Source organism: Sylvia atricapilla, chromosome 12 (assembly GCF_009819655.1).
Source record: "Sylvia atricapilla isolate bSylAtr1 chromosome 12, bSylAtr1.pri, whole genome shotgun sequence".
NCBI lineage: Eukaryota > Metazoa > Chordata > Aves > Passeriformes > Sylviidae > Sylvia > Sylvia atricapilla.
The window spans coordinates 20,378,599-20,399,627 of record NC_089151.1 but is presented as its reverse complement, the minus strand read 5'-3'; the positions used below and the strand labels follow the sequence as shown (position 1 = coordinate 20,399,627).

General features: G+C 46.9%; 1 protein-coding gene across 1 annotated transcript in view; it reads right to left on the bottom strand.

Annotated features, from left to right (window-relative positions):
* CIAO2B (cytosolic iron-sulfur assembly component 2B) overlaps nt 1-21,029 on the bottom strand; it is a 128,953-nt gene that overhangs the window by 49,896 nt on the left and 58,028 nt on the right. The gene's annotated exons all lie outside the window — the stretch shown is intronic.

Sequence of the window (21,029 nt, the reverse complement as noted above, 5' to 3'; positions counted from 1 at the left end):
GAGGCAGGGCCCCCCTATTCCTGGTCATCGCATACGTTGTTCTCTTCCTGTAAATGAGTTGCTGAGGTTCCTTCAAGAGGATCAGTCATATCATCATTCCTGTAATGTCTGGAGTTCTGTGCACGAGAGACCGGAGCAACACTGATTCTAGATGAGCTTTTTGTGGTAGGCATTTCTCTTTTCAGTTCACGTACCCGGGCTGCTAAGGAGGAGGTGGGTTTTCCATCCCACTTCTTCATATCTTCTCCATGCTCCCAAAGAAAAGACCAAAGGTTACCTCGGGGTGTGTATCCTCTCTCCCTGGCTGGGGGACGCCTGCTTCTAATCGCAGAGACTCTCGTCGGCTCTGGTGAGATATCATAAATTTCTTCCTTAAGTTCTTTTTTCAGTTTCTGATGGCCTTCTTCAATTAAGTTCCTGACTTGCTCAGCCAGTCTTGTTTCCACAGATGAGACATGGGCACGAACTGGGGCGGTGACAGTGTCCTCGTAAATCCTTAGTTTATTAGCCAGGACACCCACCTTGTCCTCACCTTCTCTCCATTGCAGTGTTGCCAGGTAACGTGAGTACCTCTCTGGTCCAAGCCGTGCAAATCTCAACCACGTCCGTGATGTGCACTGGACATCATCTGGGCTCTTAGGAAATCTCTCATCTTCTGCAAAAATGATCTCCAGCACAGCCAATTCCCTTAGGCATCAGATACCTTGTTCTATTGTGTTCCATTTTCCTTGGTGCACTAGGAGGTCTTCTTTACAAAGGTATCTGTCTTTCACACTTGTTAGCAGTCGCTGCCAGAGGCTGAGAGTTTCTTGGGTTTTTCCAATTCCCTGGTCAATGACCACATCCCGGGACAGTGATCCCAGTTGCCTGGCCTCAGTTCCATCCAGAATGGTGTCATTGCCTGCAGCATCCCAGATGCGGAGCAGCCAGGTGAGGATGGACTCGTTGGTCTGACGGGTGAATTCTCTTCGCAGGTCACGCAGCTCACCCAGAGATAGAGAGCGGGTGATGATCTCTGTCTCTGTTTCTTCAGCTGAGTGCGAAGGTCCTGCTTTATCTTCGTCAGTCGCTATGCAGACTGATTTGTTCCTTGATTTCTTCTTCTGAGCGGTGGCAACTGCTACTGGTTTAGGCTGTTCCGGTTCAGTGACGGTTTGTGTGGAGATGCTGACAGCACTTTTGGTTCTTTTTTCCTCTGTGACAGTCTGTGTAGTCATCGATGTTATTGCTTTGCTTCTTTTTACCTCTTCTTCTTTTTTAAGAACATGCTCCAACACACCATGTAGTGTTTTGATTCTAAGCATGGTGCTTAGAAAACAAAGAAAACAGAGAAAACAAAGCAGGACTAACAAGAACATCAAGCTGTCCTTGGCATCCAGAGGGTACTCAATATTTTCAAAAACTGTTGCGTCATTCCTGAAAACCTGGAAAAAATCATTCTTTACTCCTCCCCACAGGGGCTGGGTGAGATTGTTGAGGCTCCAGACGTAGCATCCTAGACTAGAACAAGAATACAAAACTGGGTATATATTCTGAATAATGTTCATTGCCTCAGATTTTATCAAGCAATGGACATAATAGACCAGTAAAGCAATTTTAGTACCATATCCTGGTCTACGCAGGAGTATTAAGGCCGGCAGATAGTGCCCCACGTTCGGAAAAATATAGAGAGATAGGTATAAGACACATGTAAGCATGTTGGGCATCATAACAGACAGGTGTCTTCTTCAATAAAATTGTAATTTCTGACTTTTCTTATTGCCTCTGCCGCACGTTGGGCGCCAAAAATATGTTGTGGTTTGAAAACAAACCAAGTAAGAGGCTCTAAGTCAGGAATAAAATTTTAGGAGAAGAAAAGGAAAATAAAATAGAATAAAATAAATACAAAAAGAAAAACCAGTGACAGAGTCAGAATACAACCTGATCAGAGTGATGGAAACAGTCCAGACGAGGTGGTCTTCCTGAAACAGAAATCTTGTAGAAAGGTCTGGTAGCTCCGGTCCTCTGGGAATCCAGTGGGTGAGGGCTGCTTCTACTGTCCCAAATCCCAGCTTATATCCAGGTGAGAATGCTTGGCTCTTCCCCATGGGCGGAGCATCTCACAATGGGATGATGAGTCATGGAAGAGAGACTTAATGGCCCATTAAAGAGTCATGCAGAAGGCATTGATGGGCCATTAACTGAAGATGGGGATAGAATACATCCTAAACTACAACCCAGGACACACACTCTGTCCATAAAAGCCTTAATCTTTTCCTTAGAGTGCATTAATTATCCATAATTCCCAAAATTGCCTTTCCAAGGTGGTCACCAAGTACATTTGTTCTGTGTCAGTCCTGCTGTGAAGTACAGAATTTTTATTAAGATAGGATGTTCTTTGCTGTCTGATCTTTGTAACTTTCAAGCTCAATGAACAGGGAGGGAGATTTAATCCATGAAACAGAGCAACCAACTGGCTCTAAGTGATGTCCCGCTGTTAGAAACACAAATTCCTGGTCAGCAGAATTGCCTTGTTAAGGTTTGGGGCAGGACAGGTTCCAATGATCCCAGCCCTGGGGGAGGTTAACAAGGCTCAGGGAGAAGGATTTCTACTGATACACGGGAATGCAGAATTCATGGGCCACGAGGACTGAAATGAATGAAATGTAAGAAATTCCCTTTTTTTTGACACAGTCTGTCATTTGTTAAGAAAGTTATGCTGTTTAAAATGTTATGCCAGTTGTAACCTGTCTGTTAAGAAAGTTATGCTGTTTGTACCAAAATTTGTACCCTCAAAACCTTATTCCAAGTTGTATACCCCCTCTAAAACCCCGGGTTCCCTCCCCTTCCGTCGGGCTAGGCTGTCCCCATTCCCCAGCGGCTCCTCGAACTGCTGCCCCGCCTAATAGGAAAATCCAAGGACTTCCATGGTGCACCGCTCCAAACCGAAGTGCAGTTGCCGGCAAACAGACCCAAAAGCCGGGACCCAGCACCAAATCCAGATAAAAGGGAGACACTACAACACCGAGAAGACCCTCAGCTACCTAAGGACTGAATTCTGCTTCTGCCGCCTCGCCATAACCACAAAGAGACTGGGAAGAAGTGACGCCCCTAGACCACACGAGCCCAGTGGAGTTCCTGGGGATTCCCGCGAGGCCGGAACTCCCGATTCTGCTGCGGGGAGAGCAGCAGATTCGTCTGACACCTGATCCTCAGCGGCGACAGGAGCGAGAGCAGCGACAGGAGCAGCGGTGGCGCAGATGATCCCTCGAGTTCCCTCTTTAAAGAGCTGACTAATAAAGGCCTTTCAAAGGAGCAGGTCTCCTGGCCCGTTTACAACAATTTGGGGGCTCGCCGGGATCTAAGCCACGCCCAGAAGAGGACCAGGATGGGAAGGCGCAGCCCGACCTCGGACCTCCTGGACAGCTGGACATCCCGGACCAGAGGACAACGCGCGCCTCATGGGACGCCACTGAGGAGCATCGGTAAGAACAACAGGTGGCGGGAGTGGAGACGAGCGAGCGTGGAGTGAATGAGTGGGGGGCCGGCAGCTCGGACCCCACCAAGCGAGTTTGGACTGCTGAGTACCCCCGCGAGGGGGCCGGCCGGGAAAAGCAGGAAGCGAGTGAACTGAGAGTGACTGAGGCGTCTCCAGGGGCATAGGCGCCCCCCTCCGGACGTGCGGAGGAATTTAGAGAGTGAGTGGCACGTCAAAGAAGTGTGTGGCAGAAAAGTCTTGGGCCAATTTCAAGCGTGTGAAGGAGCTCGAGCAGTGTGAGGCACGCACCACACTGGCTGAGGTTATAGCCCGGGGTGTCACAGGAGGCTAGCGCTGGCTGGGGTGGCTGCTGGAACCCTAAGGGCGGGTTGCCCAGGCTACTTTCGAGGCTTGTGAGTTGGCACTGGCTGGGGTAACTACCGGGGTGTGGGGAGAGAAAGAGAGCACTGGCAGAGGCTACGGCCCAGAACGTCCAAGTACCGGCTGGGGTAGCAAAGATAGGCTGCTTTCGGGGTGCTTTGGAGACTGGCTGGGGTAGCTGTCGGGGTGCTGGGATAAAGAGTACTGGCTGAGGCTACGGCCCAGAACGTCTGAGTACCGGCTGGGGTAGCAAAGATAAGCTGCTTTCGGGGTGCTTTGGAGACTGGCTGGGGTAGCTGTCGGGGTGCTGGGATAAAAGAGTCTGCATTGGTCGGGGGTACCCAGAGAAGAGGTACGCTGTCCGGGTGCAGAGGAGTAAGAGTTAGGGGAGTCCCAGAGTGTGAGAGACTTTTAGGTAGGGGTAGTGGCTGAGGCCCTAAGGGCGGGTCACCAGGCTACCTGTGGAGCATTCCGAGCACTGGCAGGGGTAGTGCCCAAACCCTGAGAGAGGGTCCCTGGGGCTACTTATGAGTGTTCAAAGAGTGAGTGAGAGTTAAAATTTGGGTTGCCCGCCTTTAAACTTATGCGTGTGTAGGGGCACCTTAAAGAAGTTTAGTTAAAACAAGGTCAGATAATTTTGCTTTGTATTGCCCTGAAGTAAAGTTTCTGTCAGGGTAAGAGCAGCGTAGTTTTTATTTGAAACCCAGTGAAAATGGGGGTGTACATAAGTAGAGTGGAGCCAGTTGAGGAGAAAAGAGAGAAAAAAATAAGAAATATTCCACCAGACAGTCCACTAGGACAAATGTTAGAACTATGGGAGGTTGATGAGGCCACTAAAAGCTTAGACAGACTCAAGATGATCCATTATTGCATAGAGGCTTGGCCTAAGCTAGATTTACCTGAAAAATGGCCATGGTGTGGAACTAGAGACCCCTGGATGTGTTCACAGTTAACTCAATACTTGAAATCTCGAGGAGATTCAAGTATTGAACAGATACTCTATGCTATCTGTTGGCAAAAACAAGTAGTCAAAAATAAAACAACAAAAATATGTAAGTTACAGCAAGGGAAACAAAGGAATGAAAAGCAGAAGAACCAAAAAGAAGCTAGGCATAATTGGGACCCCTTAGAACATTTGCCTCCTCCTACAGTTTATCCCGAAGTAATCCTCCAACCTCACCTAAAAATCCTACCTTCCCAAACTGTAATCCCTGTTCCTTCCCCAGCTTACCCCCCTCCAATTTATAACCCCTCTTACCCTCTGCCATTCCCTAACACTGGTCTAACCTCCTCTCCTTCACCATCCACAATCCCTGCACCCCCTCACAGCTGGGAGTTAGGTCTGGCACCTAACAATGCATCTTGTCAGGCAATAAAAAACCCAGGAAGTTACCCTTACAGTAACACCAGGTCAAAACCCAAACTCTTTCCCCTAAAGGAGGTCCCATTGGGTGGGGCAGTTGGAGGAATAGGATTTGTCAATACACCTTTAACAGCGTCAGAAGTCAGAAGTTTTAAGAAAGAGCTGGGGAATCTAGTTGAAAACCCAGTGAGAATTGCCAACCAGATTGACCAGTTTTTGGGCCCAAATATTTATACATGGGGAGAACTAAACTCCATCTTAAATATACTCTTCAATCCAGACGAGGTTCGGCTGGTTAGGGCAGCAGGGATGTGCATCTGGGAAAGAGAAAACCGAATGGGCCCCCCTGGTGACCAGAAGTTGCCAATAGCTGACCCAGGGTGGGACCCAAACAGAGGAGAAGGGAGGAGAAATATGGAAGATTATAGAAACCTAATGATAAGAGGTATTAAAGAATCAGTTCCTCGGAGTAGCAACACCAAATTAGCTTTTAACAGAACGCAAGAGAAAGATGAAACCCCAGCAGCCTGGCTGAGCAAGCTCAGATGGAATTTCCAGCAATATTCTAATTTGGATCCAGGTAGCCCAGAGGGACAGATATTATTAAAATTACAGTTTGTCACAAAATCCTGGCCAGATATCAAAAGAAAACTTGAAAAGATGAAAGACTGGCAAGACCGAGAAATAAATGAATTATTAAGGGAAGCCCTAAGAGTATACCTTAGGAGAGAAGAAGAAAAAACAAAGGCAAAAACCAGGATTATGGTAGCCGTGGCCAGGGAAAGTGTAAAGGATCTCAGAAAGGATACTAAGAGTAAAAGAAACACAAAATCTTTACCAGGAAAGGTAAGAGAAAGGAACCCACCACCTTGGGATACTCTTCAGAGACCAGGAGAGACCCGAGCCTGTTATTATTGTGGAGAAATAGGACACTTTAAGAAACATTGCAAAAAAATGTCATTTGATGAGACTGTCATGAGGAAACAAGAGGCATTGGAAAAATTATTGAGGAAGGAGGTCAAGGAGGATTGGGGGTGTCATGGGCTCTATGCGTTAGGGGACCCCATGAAACATCAAGAAGGGCCCATAGTAAATTTTGAAGTAGGTCCCCAACATGAAGAGTTTGAGTTTTTAGTGAATACTGGTGCAGATAAATCATGTATTAACCGACTTCCAGTTAAAATTGCGATTAGAAGAAAGACATGTGGAGTCCTAGGAGCAGAAGGGGAGCCTTTCAAGGCTTCAGTTATAAAAAATGTAGAAATTAAAGAAAATTCCAAAAGATGTGTCACTAATTCGATATATCTACCCAAAGTAGACAGTAACCTGCTGGGAAGGGACCTGCAAGTTCAGTTAGGAGTAAGGATTCTTCCTAGAAAAGGAAGAATAGTGCTACAAATCATGAGGCTGACTGTTAGAGACTTAGGAGAAGTCAAGCCAGAAGTCTGGGCCGAGGAGGGAAAATATGGATATTTAGATATCCCATCTATAGAAATAAAAATGCAAGAAAATACGCCTCCTATAAGGGTCAGGCAATATCCTATTTCTCTGGAAGGGAAAAAAAGACTAACCCCAATTATAACCCATCTACTCACAGAAGGAATATTAGAACCTTGTATGTCACCCCACAACACTCCTATTCTGGCTGTAAAAAAGGCAGAAAATAAGTTTAGATTAGTGCAAGACCTAAGAGAAGTAAACAAAAAACCAATTACCAGGCACCCGGTGGTACAAAACCCCTACACACTCCTGAGCAGGATCCCTAGAGAACATTCCTGGTTTACTCTAGTAAATCTAAAAGATGCTTTTTGGGCCTGTCCTTTGGCAGAAGGAAGCCGAGATTGGTTTGCTTTCGAATGGGAGTGCCCTGAAAGTAAGAGAAAGCAGCAACTAAGATGGACTCGTCTTCCTCAAGGGTTCACTGAAAGCCCAAACCTTTTCGGGCAAGCCCTAGAAGAGTTACTAAGGCAGTTTATCCCTAAAAATAATGTACAAATCCTGCAGTATGTAGATGACCTCCTAATATCGGGGAGAGAGAAAGATGAAATGAAAAAAACCAGTATTAATCTCCTAAATTTTCTAAGGGAAAAAGGCCTCAAAGTGTCAAAGAACAAATTACAGTTTGTAGAATCACAGGTCACATACCTCGGACACCTCATTGGGGAAGGGTGTAAGAAATTAAGCCCTGAGAGAATCTCAGGTATACTCTCAATTCCAGCTCCAACCACAAAAAGAGATATAAGAAAATTATTAGGACTATTTGGTTATTGCAAGCTATGGATAAAAAAATATTCCCAAAGTGTTAAATTTCTCTATGAGAAGTTAGTCCAACCTGAACCTGTAAAATGGACAGATAAGGATGAAGAACAATTGAAAGACCTAAAGACAAAATTGTCTTCAGCCCCTGTCCTGAGTCTCCCAGACCTTAAGAAAAAGTTTGACCTATTCATTAACTCTGAAGGGGGAATAGCTTATGGAGTATTAACCCAAGAATGGGGAGGACACAAAAAGCCTGTCGCATATCTTTCCAAACTTTTGGATCCAGTTGCAAGAGGGTGGCCGGCTTGCCTCCAGGCTGTAGCAGCCACAGCTGTTCTTGTAGAGGAAGCACAAAAACTGACACTGCAGGGAAAAATCATTGCACACACACCCCATGATCTCAGGACAGTGTTGATCCAAAGGGCTCAACAATGGCTGACTGACTCTAGAATTTTAAAATATGAAGTGATTTTAACCGGCACCAGTGATTTGGAGCTAATCACATCAAAAAGTCTAAATCCTGCCCAGTTCCTCTCAGGGGAACCCACACCAAACTTAGAGCACAATTGCCTGGAAATCATAGATTTACAAACAAAAGTAAGGGAAGATCTTGAAGATACACCTCTACCATGTGGTAGGGTGCTATTTATTGATGGATCATCTAGGGTGATAGAGGGAAAGAGAATATCAGGCTATGCAATAGTCGAAGGTACAGAAAGGGACAATTTAAAAGTTATAGAAAAAGAAAAACTGCCCCCCCATTGGTCTGCCCAGTGTTGTGAAGTCTATGCCCTCAAGAGGGGATTAGATTTATTAGAACAAGACCAAGGTACAATCTACACAAACTCGAGATATGCATTTGGAATAGTACACACATTTGGAAAAATCTGGGAAGAAAGAGGCTACCTAAATTCAAAGGGGAAAAATCTGATACATAAAGAATTAATTAAATTGGTATTAGAATCTCTTATGAAGCCCCAAGAAATAGCAATTGTACATGTCAAGGGACATCAAAAAAAGGACACATTTGAAGGAAAGGGCAACCAAGTAGCTGATCAAGCAGCCAAACTAGCAGCTCAAAGGCTGGGAGAACCAATAAAAATTCTTACTTTAAATGATGTACCAGCTAACAAAGTTAGTGAACCCATATATAATGAAAATGAATTAAAAGAAATAAAAAAGTTAGGTTTACAACAAGGGAAGCGGGAGGAATGGCTGACCCCAGAAGGAAGAAAATTCCTAAATAAAGCAATAGCTCGAAAAATGCTGGCAGAAATCCACAGCTTAATCCACTGGGGCACCCAAGGGTTGTGTGATCATTTCCTGAGAGAACACCTATGTGTTGGAATCTATAACCTGGCCAAAGCAGTTACTGAAGGATGCCTAATTTGTCAAAAAGTATATCAAAAAGTAATGAAAAAGCCCACACCAGGAGGAAGACAAATAGCATTAAGACCCTTTCAAAGCATACAAACAGACTTCACAGAAATGCCTCCAGTACAAGGACATAAGCATCTTTTGGTTATAGTTGATCACTTAACGCATTGGGTGGAAGCCTTCCCTACAAAAAGGGAAACAGCACAAGTAGTAATAAAGATACTACTAGAACACATCCTCCCCCGATATAGACTGATAAATAACATCGTTTCAGACAGAGGCCCCCACTTTGTAGCACAAGTCCTGCATGATATTGTTAAAGCCTTAGAAATGAAATGGCAGTTACATACACCCTGGCATCCTCAAAGCTCAAGAAGAATTGAGAGAATAAATAAAACCTTCAAAAATGTATTAACTAAATTAATAACAAAAACTGGAATGAATTGGCTAAAATGTTTGCCCCTAGCACTCTTGAAAATCTGAGTTCGACCAAGGTCAGACATAGGGGCTTCACCATACACAACTATCCCGAATAAAAAAACCATTGCCACTTCCCAGTGACTCTGATACCCCAGCAAAGACTCCCTCCAAATAGACCCAGACACACTTAAAATAACCTTCAAAAGACAACCAAAGCCCAATTAGAAACAAACAAACAAACAAAAACCCAACAAAAAACCCGTTGTTCAAAATCTTTCCAAGTTGTTATCAAAAGCTGTCATTAAAAATGTTCTCTGTAAGTTGTTCTAAAATATCATGAAATGTTAAGCTGTTTTAAAAAAGTTGTGATAATATCATTACAGATCTCTCATAGGGCACACCACAGAAGGGCTAATCAAAAACTGAAAAAGAAGTGGGAATACACTGAAAGGAACTCCATAAGGCCAGCTAAATACCTTCCCCAACCCAAGAGGCAAGACCAAGTGAGATCGAGACAATGGTTCATAGTGGACTCTTGGGAGGACTAAAACATAGTCCTATTGAGCAAACACATCGAAAGAGCATGCTCTAAGAGCTATTGTCCCACTTCCCCAACCCAAGAGGCAAGACCAGGTGAGATCGAAACAATGGTTCATACTGGACTCTTGGGAGGACTAAAACATAGTCCTATTGAGCAAACACATCGAAAGAGCATGCTCTAAGAGCTATTGTCCCACTTCCCCAACCCAAGAGGCAAGACCAGGTGAGATCGAGACAATGGTTCATACTGGACTCTTGGGAGAACTACACACCATCCCATCTATGACGGGGAGAACCTGCAGTCCCCTATAAGAGTTCACACTCATGTAAATCCCACGTGTTTTGATATAAAGCAGTAAATGCTGCAACATTTAAGCAGCGCCTAACTGGAAAGTGCCCTATAAGAGAATAGTTTTACTTTAGTTAGAACCTCAAACTAAAAAAAAAAAAAAAAAAAACTAAATAAAAGATATTCCCATGAATCAAAAACTGCCAATTGATGCGGGCCAAGGCCCGATCAAAGAAATAGAGGGGAGACTGAAATGAATGAAATGTAAGAAATTCCCTTTTTTTTGACACAGTCTGTCATTTGTTAAGAAAGTTACGCTGTTTAAAATGTTATGCCAGTTGTAACCTGTCTGTTAAAAAGTTATGCTGTTTGTACCAAAATTTGTACCCTCAAAACCTTATTCCAAGTTGTATACCCCCTCTAAAACCCCGGGTTCCCTCCCCTTCCGTCGGGCTAGGCTGTCCCCATTCCCCAGCGGCTCCTCGAACTGCTGCCCCGCCTAATAGGAAAATCCAAGGACTTCCATGGTGCATCGCTCCAAACCGAAGTGCAGTTGCCGGCAAACGGACCCAAAAGCCGTCTGACTCGTCTGACACCTGATCCTCAGTGGCGACAGGAGCGAGGGCGGCGACAGGAGCAGCGGTGGCGCAGGTGACCCCTCGAGTTCCCTCTTTAAAGAGCTGACTAATAAAGGCCTTTCAAAGGAGCAGGTCTCCTGGCCCGTTTATAACAAGGACACTTGGCAGAAACCCCAAGATATGGAATGAACAAATAAAGGCAACTCAGCAACTGTGTGGAATCAGCTCCGTCTGGGGAAAGGGGAATTCTGGCAGGGGCAGATCAGGCCACCAGCTCATGGAGCACCCACACAGGGAACCACCGAGCCAAAGGAGGAGAGATGGAGACAGCACGGCACTCATAGCATGAGAAGAGAGCCTTTAACCAGTACAAGAGAGGATACTAATTAATAAGAGAGCGGGCACGGAGCTGCCGTGAGGGGAAGGCCCGGGCCGCGCTGGGGCTGCGCCACGCCGCCATGGCGGGCCCGGGCCGCTGCCCACAGGCGCCGCCAACCGACCGCGCGGCACCGCGGGGCGGCCGGGCCCCGCCGGGCTGAGGGGCTGTGCGTGGGGCGGGACTGGCCGCCCTCGGTTCTCGGCTTTGGAGTGTAGCTGGAACTCCCCCTCAAGGATTAACATTTCTGGTTTTCCCCAGAGCTTCTCTCTGCTGTCCCCTGCGCCACCAGGCCGTGCCACTGCCCCTGTTGGCACTGGCTGACAGCCTCACTGCCAGCCCTGGGTCTGTCCCGGGGCCACCGCAGGGCCCTCTCTGGCTGAGTGGCGTTTGGGCTGCCGAGAATTGCTATAAATGGACCAGGAGACCTGCTCCTTTGAAAAGCCTTTATTAGTCAGCTCTTTCAAGGGGGAACTCGAGGGGTCGCCTGCGCCGCCGCTGCTCCTGTCGTTGTTCCCGCTCCTGTCGCCGTTCTCGTTCCGGCCACCGCTGAGGAGGTGTCAGACGAATCTGCTGCTCTCGCTGCAGAGTCGGGAGTTCCTGCCTCGCGGGAATCCCCAGGAACTCCACTGGGCTCGGGTGGTCTAGGGGCGTCACTTCTTCCCAGTCTCTTTGTGGTCATGGCGAGGCGGCAGAAGCAGAATTCAGTCCTTAGGTAGCTGAGGGTCTTCTCGGTGTTGTAGTGTCTCCCTTTTATCTGGATTTTGTGCTGGGTCGTGGCTTTTGGGTCTGGTTGCAGGCAACTGCACTTCGTTTTGGAGCGGTGCAGCGTGGAAGTCCTTGGATTTTCCTATTAGGCGGGGCCGGCAGTCCGAGGAGCCAGCGCGAATGGCGACAGCCTAGCCCGACGGAAGGGGAGGGAACTCGGGGTTTTAGAGGGGGTATACAACTTGGAATAAGATTTTTGAGGGTACAAACTTTGGTACAAACAGCATAATTTTCTTAATAGACAGGTTACAATTGGCATAACATTTGAAACAGTACAACTTTTTTAACAAATGACAGACTGTGTAAGAAAATGGAAATCTCTTACATTTTATTCATTTCAGTCCCCCCTCTGTTTCTTTGATCGGGCCTTTGCCCGCATCAATTGGGAGGTTTTGATTCATGGGAGTATATCTTTCTTAATTTTTGGTACTGGTTATATATTCTTTTGGCTTCACTTAGTTCTTCAGTTTGGGGTTCTAATCCTATTATATTTGTGGGCCTTGGGACATTTATTTTAGTAGGTTTGGGGCTTGCTTGAACGGTTGCAGTTATTGGTCGAATTAAAAAGGGGAGTGTGCAGGGAAGGAGTAGAAGGCTGGCAAGGATGCTTATTACAATAAATAAGTCAATAGGTAAGTTTTTATCAAGGGGCTCATCTATTTCATTCTTCATGATTAGTGGCTTTTATTAAATTTGCAACTCCCTTTGGATTGTCTAATTTTTTAGGGTAAAATCATTCTCTTATAGGGCACTCTCCAGTTAGGTGCTGCATAAATGTCGTAGCATTTTTTGCAATCCAATATTGCTTTTCATTTTTCCGGCAAGTGGATACTTGGGTTATATTAAAACACGTGGAACTCACATGAGTGTGAACTCTTATAAGGGACTGCAGATTCTCCCCATCATAGATGAGATGGTAGCCCCTAGAGCATGTTTCTTTGGCGTGTTTGCTCATTAATAGGACTATAATTAGTCCTCCCAAGAGTCCAGTATGAACCATTATCTCGATCTCACCTGGTCTTGCCTCTTGGGTTGGGGAAGTTATTTAGCTGGCCTTATGGAGTTCCTTTCAGTGTGCTCCCACTTCTTTTTCAGTTTTTGATTAGGCTTTTTGTGGTGTGCCCTATAAGAGATCTGTAATGATATTATTATCACAACCTTTTAACACTTCATGATAACTTAGAACAACAACTTACAGAGAACATTTTTCTATGATCTAATTGGGCTTTGGTTGTTTCTTGAAGGTTATTTTAAGTGTGTTTGGATCTCTAATGGTAGAGGTGTATCTTTAAGATCCTCCCTTACTTTTGTTTGTAAATCTCTGATTTCCAGGCAATTGTGCTCCAAGTTTGGTGTGGGTTCCCCTGAGAGGAACTGGGCAGGATTTAGACTTTTTGATGTGATTAGCTCCAAATCACTGGTGCCGGTTAAAATCACTTCATATTTTAAAATTCTTGAGTCAGTCAGCCATTGTTGAGCCTTTTAGCTCAACACTGTCCTGAGATCATGGGGTGTGTGTGCAATGATTTTTCCCTGCAGTGTCAGGTTTTGTGCTTTCTCCACAAGAACAGCTGTGGCTGCTACAGCCTGGAGGCAAGCCGGCCACCTTCTTGCAAATGGATCCAGAAGTTTGGAAAGATATGCGACAGGCTTTTTGTGTTTTATATTTTCTATAACTGAAGCCCTGAAAGGCTCCCCTTCTGCTCCTAGGACTTCACAAGTTTTTCTTCCAATCGCAATTCCAACTGGAAGTCGGTTGATATATGATTTATCTGCACCAGTATCTACTAAAAATTCAAACTCTTCATGTTGGGAACCTACTTCAATATTTACTATGGGCCCTTCTTGATGTTTCATGGGGTCCCCTAACGCATAGAGCCCATGACACCCCTAATCCTCTTTGACCTCTCCCTTCAATAATTTTTCCAATGCCTCTTGCTCCCCCACGACAGTCTCATCAAATGACATTTTTTTGCAATGTTTTTTAAAATGTCCTATTTCTCCACAATAAAAACAGGCTCGGGTCTCTCCTGTCTTTGAGGAGTACCCCAAGGTGGTGGGTTCCTTCCTCTTCCCTTTTCTGGTAAAGATTTTGTGTTTCTTTCACCCCTAGTATCCTCTTTGAGATCCCTTACACTTTCCCTGGCCACGGCTACCATAATCTTGGTTTCTGCTTTTGTTCTTTCTTCTTCTCTCCTAAGGTATACTTTTAGGGCTTCCCTTAATAATTCATTTATTTCTTGGTCTTGCCAGTCTTTCATCTTTTCAAGTTTTCTTCTGATATCTGGCCAGGATTTTGTGACAAACTGTAATTTTAATAATATCTGTCCCTCTGGGCTATCTGGATCCAAATTGGAATATTGCTGGAAATTTTGTCTGAGCCTGCTCAGCCAGGCTGCTGGGGTTCCATCTTTCTCTTGGGCCCTGTCAAAAGCTAATTTGGTGTTTTTACTCTGAGAAACTGATTCTTTAATACCTCTCATCATTAGGTTTCTATAATCTTCCATATTTCTCCTCCCTTCTTCTCTGTTTGGGTCCCACCCTGGGTCAGCTATTGGCAGCTTCTGGTCACTGGGGGGGCCCATTCGGTTTTCTCTTTCCCAGATGCACATCCCTGCTGCCCTAACCAGCCGAACCTCGTCTGGATTGAAGAGTATATTTAAGATGGAGTTTAGTTCTCCCCATGTATACATATTTGGGCCCAAAAACTGGTCAGTCTGGTTGGCAATTCCCACTGGGTTTTCAACTAGATTCCCCAGCTCTTTCTTAAAATTTCTGAGTTCTGACGCTGTTAAAGGTGTATTGACAAACCTTATTCCTCCAATAGCCCCACCCATCGGGACTTCCCTTAGGGGAAAGAGTTTGGGTTTTGACCTGGTGTTACTGGTGGATTTTTTATGGCCTGGCAGGATGCATTGTTAGGTGTCAGACTTAGCTCCCAGCTGTGAGGGGGTGCAGGGATTGTGGACGGTGAAGGAGAGGAGGTTAGACCAGTGTTAGGAAACGGCAGAGGGTAAGAGGGGTTATAAACTGGAGGGGGGCAAGCTGGGGAAAGAACAGGGATTACAGTTTGGGAAGGCGGGATATGATTTTCAGATGAGGTTGGAGGATTAGTAGGGATAGTTTGTAGTACTTTGGGATAAACTGGAGGAGGAGGCAAATGTTCTAAGGGGTCCCAATTATGGCTCGCTTCCTCTTGGTTCTCTTGCTTTTCATTCCTTTGTTTCCCTTGCTGTAACTTACATATTTTTGCTGTTTCATTTTTGACTACTTGTTTATGCCAACAGACAGCATAGAGTATTTGTTCGGTACTTGAATCCTCTCGAGATTTCAAGTATTGAGTTAATTGTGAACACATCCAGGGGTCTCTAGTTCCACACCATGGCCATTTTTCAGGTAAATCTAGCTTAGGCCAAGCCTCTATGCAATAATGGATCATCTTGATTCTGTCCAAGCTTTTAGTGGCTTCATCAGCCTCCCATGGTTCTAACATTTGTCCTAGTGGACTGTCTGGTGGAATATTTCTTATCTTTTTCTCTCTTTTCTCCTCAACTGGCTCCACTCTACTTATGTACGCCCCCATTTTCACTGGGTCTCAAATAAAAACTACACTGCTCTTACCCTGACAGAAACTTTACTTCAGGGCAACACAAAGCAAAATTATCTGACTTTGTTTTAACTAAACTTCTTTAAGGTGCCCCTACACACACACAAGTTTAAAGGTGAGCAACCCAAATTTTAACTTTCACTCACTCTTTGAACACTCGTAAGTAGCCCCAGGGACCCTCTCTCAGGGTTTGGGCACTACCCCTGCCAGTGCTCGGAATGCCCCACAGGTAGCCTGGTGACCCGCCCTTAGGGCCTCAGCCACTACCCCTTAGCCAGCACTCCTTTTCTCTCCTGTACGCCAGGCAAATCCCCGTAAGTGGCCGGTCAACCAGGGCCCAGGGTTCTAGCCACCACCTACTGCCAGGATTTGGACATACAGCGTGCGATGTACTCACTCACCCTACCTAAAAGTCCCTCGCACTTTGGGACTCCCCTAACTCTTACTCCTCTGCACCCGGACAGTGTCCTCTTGGGCACCCCCGACCAGTTCTACCTCTCCATACCCGGACAGTGTACCTCTTCCCTGGGTACCCCCGACCAATATGACACTCTCGAACCCGGAAACCATACCCAAGATACCCCCGACCAATGCAGACTCTTTTATCCCAGCACCCCGACAGCTACCCCAGCCAGTCTCCAAAGCACCCCGAAAGCAGCCTATCTTTGCTACCCCAGCCGGTACTCAGACGCTCTGGGCCGTAGCCTCAGCCAGTGCTCTCTTTCTCTCCCCACACCCCGGTAGTTACCCCAGCCAGTGCCAACTCACAAGCCCTGAAAGTAGCCTGGGCAACCCGCCCTTAGGGTTCCAGCAGCCACCCCAGACAGCGCTAGTCTCCTGTGACACCCCGGGCTATAACCTCAGCCAGTGTGGTGCGTGCCTCACACTGCTCGAGCTCCTTCACACGCTTGAAATTGGCCCAAGACTTTTCTGCCACACACTTCTTTGACGTGCCACTCACTCTCTAAATTCCTCCGCACGTCCGGAGGGGGCCCCTGTGCCCCTGGAGACCCCTCAGTCACTCCCAATCCACTCGCTTCCTGCTTTTCCCAGCCGGCTCCCTCGCGGGGGTGCAGAAACGCGGTACTCAGCAGACCAAACTCGCTTGGGGGGGTCCGAGCTGCCGGCCCCCCACTCATTCACTCCACGCTCGCTCGTCTCCACTCCCGCCACCGGTTGTTCTTACCGATGCTCCTCAGTGGCATTCCACGAGGCTAGCGAGCGTCGTCCTCTGGTCCGGGATGTCCAGCTGTCCAGGAGGTCCGAGGTCGGGCTGCGCCTTCCCGTCCAGGTCCTCTTCTGGGCGTGGCTTAGATCCCGGCGAGCCCCCAAATTGTTATAAATGGGCCAGGAGACCTGCTCCTTTGAAAAGCCTTTATTAGTCAGCTCTTTCAAGGGGGAACTCGAGGGGTCGCCTGCGCCGTCGCTGCTCCTGTCGTTGTTCTTGCTCCTGTTGCCATTCTCGTTCCGGCCACCACTGAGGAGGTGTCAGACGAGTCTGCTGCTCTCCCCGCAGCAGAATCGGGAGTTCCTGCCTCGCGGGAATCCCCAGGAACTCCACTGGGCTCGTGTGGTCTAGGGGCGTCACTTCTTCCCAGTCTCTTTGTGGTCATGGCGAGGCAGCAGAAGCAGAATTCAGTCCTTAGGTAGCTGAGGGTCTTCTCGGTGTTGTAGTGTCTCCCTTTTATCTGGATTTTGTGCTGGGTCGTGGCTTTTGGGTCCGTTTGCAGGCAACTGCACTTCTGTTTTGGAGCGGTGCAGCGTGGAAGTCCTTGGATTTTCCTATTAGGCGGGGCAGCAGTTCGAGGAGCCGGCGGGGAATGGGGACAGCCTAGCCCGACGGAAGGGGAGGGAACCCGGGGTTTTAGAGGGGGTATACAACTTGGAATAAGATTTTTGAGGGTACAAACTGTGGTACAAACAGCATAATTTTCTTAACAGACAGGTTACAATTGGCATAACATTTGAAACAGTACAACTTTTTTAACAAATGACAGACTGTGTAAGAAAATGGGAATCTCTTACATTTTATTCATTTCAAGAACAAGGCTTGCACTCTTCCTGGCAGAGTTGGCAATCGCTCCTCTGCCATGTCCTTGTCTCCTGTAGCCGGCTGCTCCAGCTGTCCCAGCCACATCCCTGCTCACACTGGGGCCCCACAGCAGCGATGCAGCTGCACAGATCCTACAGAGCAGTGAACATCAGTTCTCCCTCCCTTCAGCTCCCCTCTGTATCTCTGCAAGAATTTTAAATCATTGATGGCTAATAATGTCCTACAGCAACTAGCTACCCACCCCTTCTTTCCAAATTACTGGAAGGAGTAGGGTGGGATTTTCTACATCCTCTTGCCCAGGTTCTGTTGCCAGGCAGAGCTCAGGAGCAGGGCGAGACCGCTTTACCACTGCAGTTCTGGTAAGCACAACTTCCTCCTAAGCATCTGTCCTTGCTCCTTTGTTTTACCTCCTGGCTTGTGGCACGGGAATATCATTTCAAAATAGTCTGCTAAATCTTCATTGCACAAACCCTTGAGGTGCTGTGCCACATTCTTTACAAGGGGATGAACAGGCAGTGTTGTATGGGTGTGCACAGAATACACGCTCATCTTGTGTATGCAGAGAAGTGCTGTTGAATTGACTTCCTAGCACAAGGAAGCACTAAAAATAAATCACAGTGCAAACTGTCAAAAGACCTTACTCATTTCTATGTAGAGATAAGCACTGTGATGCTCTTATCTTATCCCAGAGCCCTACTGAGGTGACATTCACAGTCTCTTTAGCTTGTGCTAAAGGTGTCCAAGCTTCAGAGGCTGTAGCTCTAAGTTTTATATTCTGTAGTTTCATTGGATCCTCAGCAGGGGCTGTAATGTTTGTCTATTTTTTTTTTTTTTTCAGCTACTGAAATCAGGACAGGTTGCAGTTCACTAAAGTGCAAAGAGCCAAAGGTCATCATGTGGCAGGATTTTTCGACTTATGCATTATTCTCTAATTGAGGGCAAAATCTCTAAGTTAATGCCAAACAGGATTTGAGAATTGTACTCACCAGGTGTGTAGCACTATCCTCAGATTTCCAGGTGCAGTCTGTGTCACTGGGGAAAGAGTGTCCACATTTGCAAAGCATATAGGCCATGCTTGCAGATCCACCAGAGTATCTGCAGACAAGGCTGTAGGGATCTAAAATCCCTCTTTTGGTTACCTTTCTGTAAGTAAGATGGGCAGAGTCTGCAGAAACTGGTTTGCACACTTAATATTTTCCGAGTGGCTGCTTCTCCAGGCCTGTGGATGGGATATGTGCTCAGACGTTTTGGAGAGTGAGTACTTAAGAGAGAAGTAGTGAGTAGGACAAAGATTGAAGAGAAAAGCTTGGAAACTGAGACAGTAGTGAAGGGGAAAAATAAAAGGAAAGGAAATAGGAAAATACGGAGTTTAGTGAAATCACCAGAGAGCAGGAGAGAGAAGATAAATTGGTTTTGGAAATAAAGTTTGTTACAGCAAAAGGAGAGAGCAGCAGGTGGAGTACAGGGTCTTTGGCTTTGCAGCCAAGGACCCCTCCTTGGCTTGTGGGACACGACTGAGCTGAGGCTTGAATGCCCACCAGCGTGGGAGCTGAGCCACAAAGAGGGATTCCTGCAGCTCCACCTTGCACGGAAACAGTTTTCCCTTGCCAGGAACCAAAGCAGTCCAAGGTAAGAGGAGACAGTGAGAGAATTTACAGCAGCACCCAAGCAGGCAAACAGGAGTGCAGAGTTTACTCCTGTGCAGTGCTTCTGAGGCATCTCAGAAACATTCATCACACAGATAACTTACTAAGTTATCAAAAGATAACTTATTCTCAGCTCCATCACTGGCACCACAGCCCCCTGTGCATTGACTGTATTAGACAATGCACACATCTGTCATTACTGTATAAACTGCATATTCCAGCAGTGCACACTACTCCCAGAACAATTTTGTTGACCTTAAGTGTCACTGGTGAGAATCAACACAAAAAGCCCTGCCAGGGAGCGCCTATAGAGGGACAATTCATTCTAATTCTGCACTGAAGATTTTGTCCTCGTCCTTTCCCCAGCAGCCCAGATTTACAGCATTCCCCATCTGCCAGGGCACAGTGAGCACTGGCCATGCCCTCAGCCTCAGCAGCTGCACCCCAGCACAGCCTGGCAGGGTGTGCAGGGCACTGGGGCACAGCTCAGGAGCCACCACAAACACAGCAAAGGCTGGAGACACAGCCTGCACTGCATGGGGTCACCTGCAGCACCTGCCCACAGTCTGCTCTGGGAGCAGCCAGGTTAAAGGTGCCTGGGCTTTATCTCCAGGGGCTGTAAATCACACCAGTGCACACACACGGAGGAAGATCTGGAGTAAAGTACACAAGCAGCATCAGCACTAAAGTGCACAAGCACAGCCACAGCACTCAGGATTAGCAGGTACATAACAGATTGCTAAAGTAATTTAAAGACTCTGGATCCTGTAAGCCACTGAGCTGTAAAGAGAGGCGTGTGCAGGAACGGATCTGTAGAAATGGAGCACCTCTCCTGTGGGGACAGGCTGGGAGAGCTGCGTTGTTCAGCCTGCACAAGAGAAGGCTCTGAGGAGACCTTAGAGCCCCTTGCAGCACCCCAAGGGAGCCCACAGGAAAAATGGAATGAAAGTCCGCAAGAAAAAGGGCATTTGCAAAGGCCTTGGAGCGACAGGACAAAGGGGAATGGCTTCAAGCCAATTCAAGTAGGTTTAAATCAGATATCCAGAAGAAATTCCTCCCTGGCAGGGTGGGCAGGCCCTGGCACAGGGTGCCCAGAGCAGCTGTGGCTGCCCCTGGATCCCTGGCGGTGCCCAGGGCCAGGCTGGACATTGGGGACTGGAGCAGCCTGGGACAGAGGAAGGTGTCCCTGCCCGTGGCACAGGGGGAGATGAGCAAAGCTTTGAGGATTCTTCCAACCCGATCCCTTCGGGGATCCTATCATATGATTCTCTGAAATGCTGTTTCTGACTGCAGAGAATTCCCACGATCTGAAATTGCAAAACTGCCTTTCTGCAGTAAAGGCTACTGAGTCAGGAAAAAAAGGAAAAGATGGTGCCTCATACTTGAATAAAACCAACACAACCTCTTCGTGTGAGCAGACAATCTCTATTCAGCTATTTTCTCCTTTTCATATCATCTTTCAGTTGTGGATGTGAAATGACTCAAAACAAATCCTCTGCCTTTTCCAGAGGCATTAGATATATCGTTACCACCCAAATGTCACCCTTTAATGTGGCTCCCACGTTACAAAAGCTCCTAATTCATCTCTTTATTGTTGTAACTGGATTGCAACACCATCCCAAACATCCCTGGACACACAGAGCTGAGAGACAGGTGTCTCCTGCAGCCAGCAGGAAAAGCTGGGACGTTTCTAGGATTGCTTTTGTCACCAAAAAATAGCCTTTTATGCGAATGAGGATCACTCAACTTTTACTTCAGTAAAAGCACGCTTTTCAGGCGTCTAGGTTCGGAGTTGGCTCTCTTGCGTTTCCCACACCGAGATCTTAATTCCAAACTGAAGTCCGTGTACTAGAGCAGGATCAGGAGCCTTCCTGGGCTGTGCAGCGCAGGCTGAGGAAACCCTCCCGTCCTTGTC